Source organism: Anastrepha ludens, chromosome 3 (genome assembly GCF_028408465.1).
Source record: "Anastrepha ludens isolate Willacy chromosome 3, idAnaLude1.1, whole genome shotgun sequence".
NCBI lineage: Eukaryota > Metazoa > Arthropoda > Insecta > Diptera > Tephritidae > Anastrepha > Anastrepha ludens.
This window is the reverse complement of record NC_071499.1, coordinates 18,306,495-18,321,682: the sequence shown is the minus strand read 5'-3', so window position 1 is coordinate 18,321,682 and position 15,188 is coordinate 18,306,495. Positions and strand designations below refer to the sequence as shown.

General features: G+C 36.8%; 1 protein-coding gene across 4 annotated transcripts in view; it reads right to left on the bottom strand.

Moving 5' to 3' along the window:
• Positions 1-15,188, bottom strand: part of LOC128857074 (innexin inx1) — a 66,789-nt gene that overhangs the window by 45,593 nt on the left and 6,008 nt on the right. Inside the window, exon 1 of one of the 4 annotated variants that reach the window (XM_054092641.1) lies at positions 9,516-9,584. The exons of the other annotated variants lie outside the window; for them this stretch is intronic. The gene's annotated coding sequence lies outside the window, so the exon portion shown is untranslated. Of the gene's footprint in view, positions 1-9,515; positions 9,585-15,188 lie in introns of those variants that run through there. 4 annotated transcript variants of the gene reach the window in all.

Sequence of the window (15,188 nt, the reverse complement as noted above, 5' to 3'; positions counted from 1 at the left end):
GCTATTACCAAGCAGTGGTAGAAGCTGTCAAAGTTACCCTTAAATTGAAATTTAAATTTTGTTTAGAGTTGCACATTCGTAGAGGATGTGCTGTGGTGTTTCATTGTACAGCTCTCAAAAATGACAGATGCTTGATTCTACTGCTCCTAGTTTCCTGAAATGCCCCCTTTGGTATCTAGTAAGAGTTCGTAGATTTTCTTTATCCATATTTAAGAACCTACTTGATGGTCCTATAGAAGGAGGGATGAGTTATTTTCTTCGCCTCTGCCCTGGATTTTTTTATTCAGCGTCGTACGAACTCTGATGAACTTCATCAGCAGCATAAAGAGGCTAACACAACCGTGAATTAGTCACCGTACATGTTCCACACATACTCAACCCTCCCCACCCCTCTACTTTTCGACTTAATTGTTTTTTTCCTTCACCTCTTTTTTCCCTCTTGCAATTGTATCACAAAGGATGAACCAAACTTCTTTCGTCCAAGTGGGCCCATTACTACCTAACCTAACCTAACGTACCATATGACTTCTGTGTGGTTTCGAGAATGGTTCTGGTTTATGGAATTTCGAAATTACGCTTAATTAGCTAGGCAGTCCGTCTGTTCGTTGCCTTCATGACCTTCATGTCCTAGTACCCAGGCCAGTAAGATGGTCTTCCTTATCCCCAGGGTATTGAGGATAGTGAAGCATTCCTCAAAATGGCTATAGCTTCGTCCAAAACTATTTCCTTTGTTTATTGGTTGTAATGATCCTGTATTATTAAACTAATTTTCTTCATGCCTCTGAGTACACTTCATTGGGGATGTTGTTGCGTTCATGTTTTGTAGGGATTTAAGAGAGATTTTGTCTGTTGTAGGTATTACGTGGCACAATCACGGAAAAAATAAGAGCACACTTGAAGAGCATACGTCTATGCAGATTCTGCTGCACATTCGGCTTTATGCTTTAAACAGAGCAACTTTTTAGGGCGCATCCTGAAATCTTTGATAGTCTCGCGCACACTTAACCTTGAAATAAAGTGGAATATATTGCGGAGTGTTAATCGATAGGCTTCCAGTTTTGATGAAAATGTAGCCAGTGGAATCTGTGGGGGCTAAGGGCGAGTAAAAAAATCTGCCTACGAGCGTGAAGTCTTAAGTCACTAGGCTATAAAAGAACTATGAGAACAGCTATTTTTCTTTTATTAAACATCGGTTAAAATTTAAATGCTTAAAGCAAATTTGAGTTATTAAATATAAACGGCGGTCACCGTAGCCGAAATATAAGAATATATTTCTTCAAAAAAACAAAAACATACAAACATTTTTTTTTAATAAAAAAAGTGCGTGTAGCGTAGTACACATAACAGAAGTGAAACTTTCAAGGCAGATAAAGAAAGAGGGAGAGAACCGAGAGAGAATGAGAGAGAGTGAAAGAATGTATATCTAAGTAACTTCTCAACATTTGCAGAGAATACAAACAGACAAAATTTACAAGAAACGGAGAAGGGTCTACCGGATTAGGTATGCACTACTCCGAGCGTTTATCACCCGCACAAACGCAGCTTTTCCAGGATCGCAGCAACGGCACAAATTACCGCAAGGCAATACCAATAAATCCGACGCCGGAATGATAGCATTTTACAGTACGCACAAGCACTAGCCAGGAAACGGAAATAAGCGTCAAAAAGTCGACACAAAAAAACCCCAAAAAACTTCGATCAAAAAACGCCCCAAACAGTAGGCACCAAGGAAATATAACGCCAAAAAGTAGGCACCAAAAATATATTTCTTACAACTTTGCACCAACAAACAAGCGCCAAAAAGTAGGCAATGTTATTTCTCACTAGAAATTAGCAACCACAAGGAAAAATCTCAGGAAAAAAGCCTAAAGTGTATTTAAGATATATGTATATGAGGTATAGCTCGCTCTCTCCTTTGCCTCTACGTTATATCTTTTTTCTCTCTCGCGGAACGAAAATGCCTTAAACGTTGCATGACCTTGAAACTTTACTCTCTATTCTCGCTCGTCCATCGACGCCTAAGAAGTTTCTCTTCAAAATTAAAAAAAATTTTTGAATACAAAAATAATACAATTTTTTCGAATACAAAAAAAAATGTTAGTAAAAAAAAATGAAAAGTTTTCTTTTGCATCGTCAAAGGTTGCTTGATTCGCTAGTAATAAATAAGTGGTTCGATAAATAAGTATGGCATCGATGCGAACTTGGTGACGGTTTTTTGATAATAGGATAAAATTTATCGAATTTAGCGCTGGGGTGCCCAACTATTGAAAAGAGGTTGCGCAGCTTATGCGATTTCATCCACTGAATTTAGTACTAAATATTTCTCAATCGCGTTTACTCGGAAAATAGAAAAAAATGGGAACTAACTGTGATCTTAACCAACTAGAAACGCACCAGTTGAGTACTAGTGAATTTCCTGCAGGGTACTTGCTACTATGTAATGCAAGTAAATACTTATGCAATATAAATTTATGTATGAATGTTTCCACTCATATTCCTATACATCCACATGTATGTATTTAAGCACCTGTAGATCGTAGCAATGCATTTAGACGCTAATCTACCCCGTGCAAGCTTTCATATGTCATTGATTTATCTCAGCTATGTGGGTGTGCAATCAGGTTGCCAGAGAATGATGAAAAAAAAACAGCAGCAATTTACAAATTAGTTTTATTATACAACATATAATATTATATGTTTATATGTATAACAGATTAGCAACCGTTGCTGTCGCTAAACTGGTTTAAACGCCGATCAATGTCAAGGTTACGCAATCGCATGCCAACTGCGAATGAATGTATGTATATCCATATGTATGTATGAGCATATTGAAACTTAGGTGCAAATATGTATAGGTTTATATTTTACAATGTGCGTACTTTTTTAGGGTTTTTAGTTCCACTTTTTTATGCTTACGTACATTTAAAAAGTTGTGAAAAGAAATTTGAGTGCATTTTACTACTATAGAACAGCGACTTACTGAGAAGTTTATTGATTTGTTTTTTATTTAATTTTAGTATGTTTTTATGAAAATATAGTTCTTTTTACTACAAAAACTATATAAGTCTAAGTTCCTAGGCTCGTGAAAATTTGAAAAAAAAAAAAAATTCAAGAAATTTTCATAAAAATTTCGAAGTTTTTTGAGATTTTGTAAAAAAAAAATTGAGTATGCAGTTTTATAGCCCTTTGAATTTTGGTAATGTGTAAGATAGTGTAAGTTTTAAATAGCTAAAGAGTCGCGTTGATTTTTTACGATTTTTTTTTTGCTCAATGTCTTTTGCATTTTCTCCATGTGACGATTGCTTGAGATTTTTTTAAATGAAAAAAATGCGCCACACAGTTAAGAAAAAAAAAACCAAAAAATATACAAGAATTTTTAGCCACTTAAAGTGCAAGTTAGAAGTGGCTCAAAAATTCCGTCGAATTTTGAAAACTTTTTTGAGCCCATCGTCTTGCTGATTTTCTCCATACAACAAAAGCCGGAGTTTTTGATTTGAGATTCCTTCAGTGATTTTATTACATAGAATGGGGACTTATTGACAAGTTTTGAGCATTTAATTATTTTTTATTTAATCTTAATATTTTTTTAATGAAAATATAGCTAATTCTATTATAAAAACTATATAAATCTAGATTCCTAAATTGATTTAGATTTGAAAAAAAATTCTCAAAATTTTCATAAAAATTTCGAATTTTTTTAAGATTTTGTGAAAAAAATTGAGTATGTAGTTTTATAACCCTTTAAATTTTGTTATAACGAAGTAATAGTTTGAAGTGGCTGAAAAATCGCGTTGATTTTTCACATTTTTTTCCTCACCGTCGTCTTGTGCATTTTCTCCATACGACGAATATTGCAGTTTTTTTGAGATTTCTGGTGTGATTTTATTACCATAGAACAGGGAGTTATTGACAAGTTTTGAGCATATAATTATTTTTCACTTTCTTAATATTTTTTTATGAAAATACAGTTAATTCTACTATAAAAATCCTATAAACCTAAGTTCCTAAGTTTGTAAAAATTTGAAAGAATAAATCCCACCAATTTTTAACACCAGTCCAAATTTTTTATTCAGAATTTTTAGAAAACTTTCGAGTATGCAGAGTTGTAGTCTATTAAATTTTGGTTCAATAAAGTGCAAGCTTTAAGTAGCTCAAAAATCGCGTTGATTTTTCACAATTTTTTTTGCTCCCCGTCTTGCGCATTTTCACCTGGAGAGTTTTTTATATGGAAAAAATGCGCTACACGGCCAAGAAAAAAAATTGCCAAAAATCAACGCGATTTATGAGCCACTTAAAACTTGCATTTTATTAAAACAAAATTCAATGGAGTATAATTCTACATACTAGAAATTTTTCTGAAAATTCTAATAAAAAAGTTTGAAATATTTATGGAAATTTGTTGAGTATCTTTTTTAAATTGAAGTTAAAGTTTGGGTACCGAGGTACATCGGAGTAATACGGGACAGCAAATTGCTGTGGAAGCAAAATGCTGAGGAGAGGGTAAAAAAGACCAGTAATGCATTGTACGCATGTAAAAGAATGCTAGGCGTTACTTGGGGTCTATCACCCTCTCTGATGCATTGGTGCTACACGGCAGTAGTTAAACCGATATTGCTGTATGGGGCCTTAGTATGGTGGACTGCGACAAGAAAACTGGCATACTTAATGCCACTGGAAAGGATTCAACGACTCGCTGCTCTGTGAATAACAGGAGGGATGAAAACCACTCCAACGGCGGCGCTGGAAATGATACTCAGCATGCCGCCTATTGACCTTATGGCGGAAAACCTGGCAGCGAACCTTCGGTCACAGCTCAATAGGAAAGTGGAGCTCAGATTGCACAGACTACATGACGCCGTACTTTAATTGGGAGAGAAGGTTTCGCACTACAATTGAAGAGGAGGGATGGCACAAAGGCATGAAGCCTGGCCATAGAACTTTTCACATCTATACAGACGGAGTGGGATGGATTGGGAGCGGGTATTTACTGTTCAAAACTAGGGATAAGGCTACCTATTAAGCTGCCAGACCACAGCAGTATTTTCCAAGCGGAAGTTTTTGCTGTGGGGAAAGCTGCGGAGCTAGCCTACACAAGAACAAGAAAGAACTCAATAATTAATATATACGTGGACAGTCAAGAAGCAATAAAAGCAATAAGATCATATTGTATTAAGTCCGAAAATGTTCGACGGAGCAGGGAGGCCATAGAAAGGCTAGCCGCAAACAGTAGGTTGCATATCTATTGCGTACCTGGTCACAAAGGCATTATGGGGAACGAAATAGTAGATGAGATAGCAAAAAGTGCTATTAGACTACCATTTGAACAAGAGAAGATACCAAATCCGCTAAATACAATATACAACGAAATGGACGACTATATGAAAAAGCGAGTGGAAGCTAGGTGGACTACTTTTATCACTTGCAAAACAGCAAAAGTTATGTGTAGAACTAACGACAACAAACTGACTCAATTCGTAGAGCTATTACAGGTATGCTAACAGGTCATAATCTATTGGATGCACCTACGTACAAGATAAGGATTGCTAACACGGAGAAATGCAGAAAATGCAGAGAGGCGGTTAAGGAAACTTTAGAACACCTTCTGTGCGTTTATCCGGCATTATTAAAAACGCGTTCAAAATGCCTTGGAGCCCCTTTGTTTGAGGGTCTGGGGGATGTCTCAAAAGCGGATCTCCCAGCTTTGCTTAGATTCACCAGAAGCGCTGACATTCTACATGATGTCTATTTTAGGTATTCATAGAGGTCGGTCTCCATCTGGTATCGCTAGGGACCAAAAGGTCCATGCGTGGCTATTGCCAATCAGGCTAACCTAACCTAAAGTTTGGAATGCTGAAAAGTTGCTGATTTTTTTTTTTTCAAATGTACACAAACTTAGGAACTTGACTTCGTGAAGTTTTTGTATTAGAGTAAGCTATATTTATCTACAAAAATATTAAAATTAAATAAGAAACAAATAAATGATCAAAATTTGTCAATCAGTTCCTGCGCTGTAGTTGGGAAGCGCACTTTAGAATGTGAGCTGAGAGCTGTTTTTCGCTTATGTTTTAAGTGCTTACATAGCTACTTATACATGCATATATATTTTACACACACACATATGGTCATACATATATATATCCATTACCATAACTAATAAAGTGCCCACCGTCTTTTATTTCTCACATAGGTATGAATTCATATCCGCAAATTGCCTTCGAAGCAAACCACAAAATTTATTTAATCATTACAATACCGGCATGCGATTCGGCATTTGCATGGCTCGTTCCTGCGGTTGAACTACTGTTATTTAATTTATAAACAAATGAAATGCAACTCTTTAGGTAAATCATAAAATGCCTGTGACAATTTGTTTGTTTATTTCATAATTGACAATTTATGTTGACCACCAACGTTTCACACGTGTGACTAATTTTATTATTTTTATTTATTCACATTTTATTAAACATTCATTAATATCTATGTGGCTGCATGCAAAGTAAAACTGTGCCCTCTTTGCTAGGCCAGTAATGACTAGAGATGGTTATGATGTGGTCAAGTGACTCACCTAAAGGTTAATTGAAATCAATTGAATATGCAATTTATGTTCGCTTTTACTATCCACTGCATACACACATACATACATACATATGCATGCTTTGCTGCTTCTTTAATGCATTTATTTTATTTTAAATTGATTTTTGCTAAATTTAGTTGGTTTCATTTTATGGGCATCGATGTAATGGAATTCTTGTCGCGATGAGTTGTGCAAAGAAAAACAAATTTTGGTTTTTTGTAACATTTTTGTTTTTTATTTGTGTTATTGTCTTTATGGCACATACATAAGTGCATTTGTGTGTGTGTGCCATTTGTAATTAAATTTTTTAAACTGTTAATTAACAAATTTTTTTGAACTCGCAAATTGGAAATTGTTATTGTTTTTATTGCTATGTCTTGAACTCTGTTGGTAACCAATTAAATTTGCGTAAAATTTTCTTTGTTGGACTTTTGTTTTGGGTAAGCAAAGTAGGATACTCACAGAAGAGATTCATCAAAGGTTCATGATTTCCTCTACAAGCCTACGTGGCACCATGTCCAACTTTCCAGATTATTTTATATATGGTATACGTAGCCCCTTGGGGCATGACTACCATTCGGAATTCAGTGGGAACGTAGGTTCGAGTCTCGGTGAAATACCAAAATTAAGAAAAGGTTCTTCTAATAGCTTTCGCCCTTCGTCAGACAATGGCAAACCTCCGAGCGTATTTCTGCCATGAAAAAGCTCCTCATAAAAATATCTGTCGTTCGGAGTCGGCTTGAAACTGTAGGTCCCTCCCTTTGTGAAACCACATCAAGACATACACCACAAATAGTTAGAAAGAGGAGTGAACGCGCCAATTATTATTTTTTTTTGTATGTATGTCACCTTGATCAAAAAGTTCCCAACTATATTAAAAAAATTCAAAAAACAAGGTAATTCTTCTAATGTGATATTATCGCCTTCAGAGTACTCCCCATCAACGCAACGCACTTATGCCATTGTTTGATCCATGTCTCAATGCATTTCTGGAACTCTATTTTCGGTACGAGAACACCGAACTGCCAGTGCTTTGCAAAGGCGATATCAGCGATCTATTCACTACCAACGCAGGCGTAAGGCAAGGTTGTCCCCTGTTACCCCTTCTATTAGCCATCGTCCTTGTTGTCGTCATGTCGTCCTTGTTGTCATCTCTCTCAAACTCTCTGACATGCAAGCGAAGGCGGACAAACTAGTCGCGCTAGCACGCACTGGTCAACATCGCCAAGACCAAGGCTATGAGAGTTAACCACAATAACTCAAGGCCGATATTGCTACCTCCGCTCCATCATCGGCATATGGCGCACTAAACTACGAATATTCGGTTCAAGTCAGTATTGTTGTATGGAAGCGACCAGCCATGTGTCTCTAACACCATCACACAGAGAAAACAATCCTTCATCAACAAATGGCTCCGCATCATCTGCAGAATATTCTGGCCAAACACCATCAGTGACGACGCACTGTGGAGATTAACGAACGAGGAACCCATCCTTAGGCAAATCAAACATAGAGAGATGCGATGGATAGGCCACACATTGAGAAAACCACCAGATAGAATCACGACAATGGCATTGGACTGGAACCCGCAAGGGAGCAGAGGTCACGGTCGACCAAAAAACACTTGGAGAAGGTCGATGCTGCGCAAACTAGCAGATGCCGTCATCTTATGGGACGGTGAAAAAACAACAGCACAGAACCGTGTACCATGGAGGAGTCTTGTCGAGGCCCTATGCTCCCGAGAGGAGCGAACAGGGGGGAAAAATGTTTCGGTATAGCCATCAGAACAGACTTCGATTTTTCCATTGCTTCCTTTCGGCTGTTAAAACCCGTTGTCCGTAGTAGGTTTTTGGACTCGATCAAACAGAAAAAATAGCAGATAGTCATATCAGATGGATTCTATGAGTATGCGTTTTGTTTTTGATTAGAAACTCTCGGATAAAGCTGGTAATGTGCTGTTAACCTGATACTAACATGTTTCCTGGGACACGTGCGTAATACGACCTCGGACTCCTTAGCTAGGATGAGCTCTGAGGCTAACTTCTTTGGCCCGGATCCCGTTCTGCCACTCCCTTCCGCAGCCACCAAAGCCACGGTTAGCAAATGGGTTACTACAACCCACAAGCAAGCATGGCAGGTTGAGAGAGGCTACAGATGGAGTAAAATATTTTAAATTTTACAATATATGGCTTAAGGTCTTTGGCACTGATGTGTTAAGACCACCTTGGCTCCTTGGCACCACAAGATCTACTCAGTCCGTCACCAGTCCAACCAGCTGCCTGCAGTTCCCTCAGCTTACTGACAGGAGGCACTGCGACAGTTGGTCGGACATGACAGGTAACATTAGTTTGGTCCATCTGCAGCCTCTCTCAGCCTGCCAAGCTGGCTTTGTAGGTTAGAGTAACCCGTTTACTAACCGTGGCTTTGGTGGCTGCAGAAAAGAGTGGCAGAACGGGCTCCGGGGCAAGGAAGTTGGCCAGTTTTGTAAGTAATACAAATATTTTTCTATTCAAACTTTGGAAATTTCTTCATATCGGTAATTGATTTTGCTTGCACCAGCATAGCTTTTAAGATTTTTGTGGTTTAGACGGCTGACGGCTGCTTTGAAGGATGCTTTGCAGACACAAAACAGGATGCGGTTTTGAAATCTTATAATATTTGCCCCTTCAACCGATTTTATTCATTGAAGCAGATAAATTCAAATTCCTTTCTCTTCTACTACACCTTTGGCAACTTTCAAGCCACCTGGCCTCATTGTGTGCTGCGCCAGCGAACGTTTGGTAATGGAACGGAAATGTATTGCATGTCTATCAAAAACGAGCGTGTTGTTGTCGTTGTTGTACTCATTTTTCGAATGCTGTGTCTTTGGTGATGAACTTTTTTTTGTTTTCCATTTTTAGTTTGCTGCACTCATTTTTCATTTTAGGACATACAAACTTACATTATCTGGTTTTGTTTTTGTTTTTGCAATTCCTATTGTTGTTGTAGTTACTGTATGAATTCTGTGTATAATTGACCACAAATGCTGCTGCTCCAACTTGCACTAAATGAAGTAGAAAAACAAAAAAAAAAAAATAAAAGCTTGAAAAGAGCGGCAGCAACAGCAACAAAAACCAAAAATAGCAACAACAAAGGAAATGAATTGTAAAGGTAGCATTTAATGTTGGCTGGACAGCACAGCAGCCAAACAGCGATGAAGCATAGCAACTAATAATAGGAACAACAAGAACAACGTTAATGGTAAAGTTAACAACGAAAACTAAAATCAAGTTAGCAACAAAAACAACGATCGACGGCAGCAGCAGCTGCTGTTGATATTTAATACGCGCACTACATCCACTCCCAAATCATGTTTGGGTTGCTGTTTTGTTTGGAATTTGGAATGTCTGCGCTGTTGTTGTTGCGCTCGCGTTGTTACTGCTATCTCTTTTGTTGTTCTTTTTTCATTTATGTTTTTTTGGTCTATACTAAGGTAGTCAGTCACTATTGCTGCCGTGCATTTATGGGCTTTTCTTGTACCCATCTTTAGGGTAATATAATATGTTTTCTGTTTTTTTTTTTCAAGAAAATTTTAATTACAATTTTTTATAACAACAGCAAGTAAATATTTATGTATGTATATAAAAATGCAGTGCTTAACAACTATAATAAATGTAATATTTGAATAATTAGAAAAAATAAAACTTCTTTGGTATCTTGCAGGTGTGAAAATTCTTTAAATTGACAAGAGCGGGGTAAGTGACAACAGGGAAAATATTACTAGTATTTGATAAATTTAGAGTTCAAAGACGATATTACTGATCTGAGTCAAGTTGAAAAAAGAAATATATATATATATACAAGGTGGCGCAAAATTAATCATCGTATCGGAAAACTTATAATTTTTGCGAATGGCGTCAATCAATGGCACGTCAATCAAATTAGACACCTGTGAGCTTGAGAGCTGCAGACAAGCAATGGAGCAAGAAACGGTGAAAATAGAGGTTTCCATCATTCAAAATAATGCTTTTTTGTTTAGCAAAATTCAAAGAATTTTCATAAAATATTCAAAGTTTTTAGTCAAAAGTTAGAATGTAGAAAAAATATTTAAAAAGTTATTCAAAAAACAAAAATTCTCTAAAAATTCTCATCAAAATTTCGGGTTTTTCAATTAGGATTTAGAATTTAGAAAAAATAATTTAAAAAGTTAATCAAAAATCCAAAAATACTCATCAAGATTTCAAACCTTTTAGTCAGAATTTAGAATTTAGAGAAAAAATAATTAAAACAGTGATTTAAAAATCCAAAAAATTTCATCAAACTTTTAAGTCAGAATTTAGAATTTAGAAAACTTAAATTAAAAAGTTATTCAAAAATCAAAAAATATTTATCAAAATTTAAAACTTTATTGTCAGAATTTAGAATTTAGAAAAAATAATTTAAAAATAAAAAAAATTTTTAAAAATAAAAGAATAATTTAAAAAGTTATTCAAAAATCAAAAAATGCTCCTCGAAATTTCAAACTTTTAAGTCAGAATTTAGAATGTAGAAAAAATAATTGAAAAAGGTTTTCAAAAATCGGAAAATTCTCATCAAAATTTCAAACTTTTAAGTCAGAATTTAGAACTTTGAAAAATTAAATAAAATATTTATTCAAAAATCGGAAAATACTCATCAAAATTTGAAACCTTTTAAGTCAGAATTTATATATATATATGATTGGCGCGTACATCAGCTTTGGGTGTTGGACCGAGCTCCTCCTCCTATTTGTGGCGTGCGTCTTGATGTTGTTCCACAAATGGAGGGACCTACAGTTTCAAGTCGACTCCGAACGGCAAATATTTTTATGAGGAGCTTTTTCATGGCTGAAATACACTCGGAGGTTTGCCATTGCCTGCCGAGGGGTGACCGCTTTTAGAAAAATGTTTTTCTTAATTTTGGTATTTCACCGAGATTCGAACCTACGTTCTCTCTGTGGATTCCGAATGGGAGTCACGCACCAACCCATTCGGCTACGGCGGCCGTCAGAATTTAGAGTTTAGAAAATAAGTAAGGAATAAGTTTCCATTTCCAACCAATGAAAAATGATATTATGTTGAGTATGCGCCATTAGAAGCTACAACTCTCCTCCATCTTTCAGGCAGCATACGGATTCCTCTGATGAAAAATTCGAGTTCTTTTGACTTATTCCATTCATTGAGCCAGTTTGCAATGCTCTCGTAAGTAGTGAACTGCCCTCCAATAAGGGCTGACTGCATTGCTCGGAACAGATGGTAATTCGAAGATGCAATGTCTAGGGAATACGGCGGGTGGGGCAAGATTTTCCAATTCAGTCCCTCTAAATATTGCTGGAGCGATTTAGCAACGTGTGGCCTGGGTTTGTTATGCAGTAAAATCAGTTTGTCATGTCTACCGTCCCATTCCGGCCGCTTTTCTTTGACAGCCCCATTCAAATGCTTTAGCTGCAGTCAGTGATGGTTTCAGATGGTTTAAGGAGTTCATAATAGATGGCGCCCTTTCTGATTCCACTAGATACTCCAAATAATCTTTGAAGCATGAACATTTTTTTCCGTTATCGATGAACCTGGTTCTCCTAGCAGGCTTCAACGTTTTTGATGCTTGGGGTTATCATAATAGATCCATTTTTCATTGCCAGTGACGATGCGATGCAAAAAGCCTTTTCTTTTCTTCTTCTGCCATTCAAGAAGCCTCTCACACGTCACCAAACGTCTCTCGATATCTCTCCTTTCTATCCTTCAATTGATGTGGCACCCAGCTACCTGCTATTTGGACCATTTCCATCACGTGCAAACGTTTACCGACGGTTGATCTGACAACATTCAATTCTGTAGACATATCATCAAGGGTTCGACATGCGTCGTCATCCAATAATTGTTGTAGTCGAATATCGAATTTTTTCGTTGCGCGAATGACTACTATGCGCTAGTGACCGAGTTCGAAACCCCGGTTACGAAACACCAATTGATAGAAAACTTTTTTTCCAATATCAGTCGCTCATCGACAGGCAATGGCAAACACCCAACAGAGGTATTAGGCAGATAGGAATATAATATAGAATGCATGTGTGTATGCATGTATGTATGTATGTATGTGCAGATATAGCCAAGAACGTGTGTGTGTAAGTATGACGGAAGTAGCAAATTTTGAAATATTTGCAACTTAGTGCAACTGTAGTTTGCATATCTACTCACTGGAAATGTCTGCTTATTTGCCTTAGTTTGCCCCAAGATTTGTATGTATGAATATAATATATGTCCACATATACACACATATGTTTATATACATACATATGAATATGCATAGCTGGTATGATTTTATGCTTTGATAAGCTACCAAATGAGTAATTATGTAATTATATAGAAATAATTACCCTGCATTTTTTAGATTCGTTGCAAATGTATGAGAGAATTGTTTGGAAATTCAATACCTGATACCGAGTGTAAATATATATCAATGGTATGTATTTTACATCCCACTCGGAAAATTTGTGTAAACGGATAATATAGTATCAGCGCATTTAAAACTTCAGAGCGCTTCTACACTGGATCCTTCACTATAAATAGATATTTTCAAGAGTGATTTTCCAACATGAATGATGTTTGATCACCAACACAATCTCAGTTTTTTTAATCAAATCGTTGTCATAATTCGTATGACGTCAACAAGTCAGCTGTTCCTTCGAGATGGCTTACAGCTGGCTAGCGGACTGATTTTGGGCCCACTTCAATAAATATTATCACTATGGATATTTCCACAGTAAAGACAATCCATTATTAATAATTTACTTCATTCGTGTTGAGGAACTGCTAATGCGAGAAGGGATCTAACGAGACCCAATAGATGAAATGTCGGTAAAGTATACAATTTTTTTTTATAATGCATTGCCTCCATTGAGCAAGAAATAAACAAAAATAACTATAAATGTAAAGTAACGGGTTCTCCAATAACAAGTGTTATTTTGAATAGCCCGCTATTTCGGTAGATGTCACCTTTGAAGCTCTTATTTTTTGATATTTGACAAGTAGAAACTACGCCATTAATAAAAATGGAACGATTCACGCTTAAACAATGCATTGAAATTATTTAACTTCATTATAAAAATGGTGAAAATTTGGCAGAGATGGTTCGTAAAACTCGAACATTTTTGGGTCATCATGAAGCACCTTGTCGGACCGCAATACAGAAATTAGTGAACAAATTCGAAAACTCGAGCTGTTGGGACAAGTTAGTGATGTGAGGAATAAAATCCGTGCACTTCGCTCAAGAACAGTCGAAAATCGAAAATATTACTATTGTAGCCGAAAGTGTTGAAGAAACCCCAGGTTTGTCCATTCCTCGTGGTTCCTTAGAGTTAGGCACTCCACAATCGTCACTACACGGTACTTTGCATAAAGATTTGGGTCTTAAGGCTTATTAAGTTCAGTTAACACAAGAGCTCAATCATCAACAACGTCGTGTCTTTGCTGATTCGTTGCTGGGTCGTTGAAATGCATGAAAATGATCCGGAATTCCATCGAAAATTCATCTTGAGTGGTGAGGCCCATTTCCACCTCGGTGGCTTCGTCAACAAGCAAAATTGTCGGATCTGGGGCTCAGAAAATCCAATAGTTATTGTTGAAAAGCCTCTCTATCCTCAATGTGTGACTATTTGGTGCGGTTTATGGTTCGGCGGAGTCATTGGATCTTACTTTTTCGAAAATGATGCTCCAGCTTCACACAGTTATGGTGAATGGATTGCGCTGTTGAGAGATGATTAACGAATTTTTATGGCCGGAATTGGATGGTATTGATCTGGACAACGTTTATTTTCAACAAGATGGCGCTACGTGCCACACAACCAACGAAGCCATTGATTTTTTACGGGAGTAACACCTCTTATTGGAAAACCCTTTACTTGAGAATAAACTTTCCTTCATCACTATGAATCTGACCAGAATCAGGAATCTTTGCTGTAGCACAAAAACGGTGCCCCTCCGCTCAAAAAGTTTAAGGTGTCAAAATCGGCTGAAAATATGACGGCTACTGGTTTTCGGGATTCAGCAGGCATCTGAACATTTACAAAGAAAAAGGTGTGAATTTACAGGAGAATACTGTACTAATTTTTTAGAAAAAAAGGCACCAGGTTGTAAGATTCATGAGTTGTACATCCCACCTGCTCGCTTTTCAATGCTTTGACCTTTTTCTTCGTCTGTCGTGCGGTACAGACATGACTATAAATTGTGTTTTTTTTTGGTGTTATCATAATAAACTTTCTATGACTTTTTTATAAAACTGCATAGTGAAGGACTCCTTTACTAAAGAGGTTGATCCATCAGAGACTATATTCAACAAAGTTTCGCAAATATGTGACTTTGCTGATGAACTGGTCGTCTTTGTGAGAAATGTAAATGTTGTCAGAAAACGGGTTCCAAGCACTTCTATTAAAAACAAAATTCTTCGGATCAAAGATCAACGAAAATAATACATAGTATCTCGCATGACTTAACACGTTGAGCGGCAGAACTTAGATTTTGGGATCCTGAATTTGAAACCATGGATGAAATTAAATACCTCGGACTGCCACTCAGTAGAACAGATGATACAACGATTTCTATTCAAGACCAGGTACAGGCTG